This window comes from Acyrthosiphon pisum, chromosome A1, assembly GCF_005508785.2.
Source record: "Acyrthosiphon pisum isolate AL4f chromosome A1, pea_aphid_22Mar2018_4r6ur, whole genome shotgun sequence".
In the NCBI taxonomy this organism is placed as follows: Eukaryota; Metazoa; Arthropoda; class Insecta; order Hemiptera; family Aphididae; genus Acyrthosiphon; species Acyrthosiphon pisum.
In genome coordinates, this window is record NC_042494.1 from 145,975,608 (window position 1) to 145,975,823 (window position 216).

Below are 216 nucleotides of genomic sequence, written 5' to 3' on the forward strand. Positions count from 1 at the left end.
TACAAATGCAGTTCATAAATACTATTTTTAGTACTGTTCATAGATCCGAGGAAGACCACGGACAATCGAGTTTAGTATTCTAAATAATATTAACTGTAAATTAATTAAAAATATATTCCTTAAATCTTACAATAGCTTATTACGTCAAGCCCGGATTAAGATAATTCTGGGCCCGGGGTTAGATAATAATATTATATCCATTATCCACATGGCACA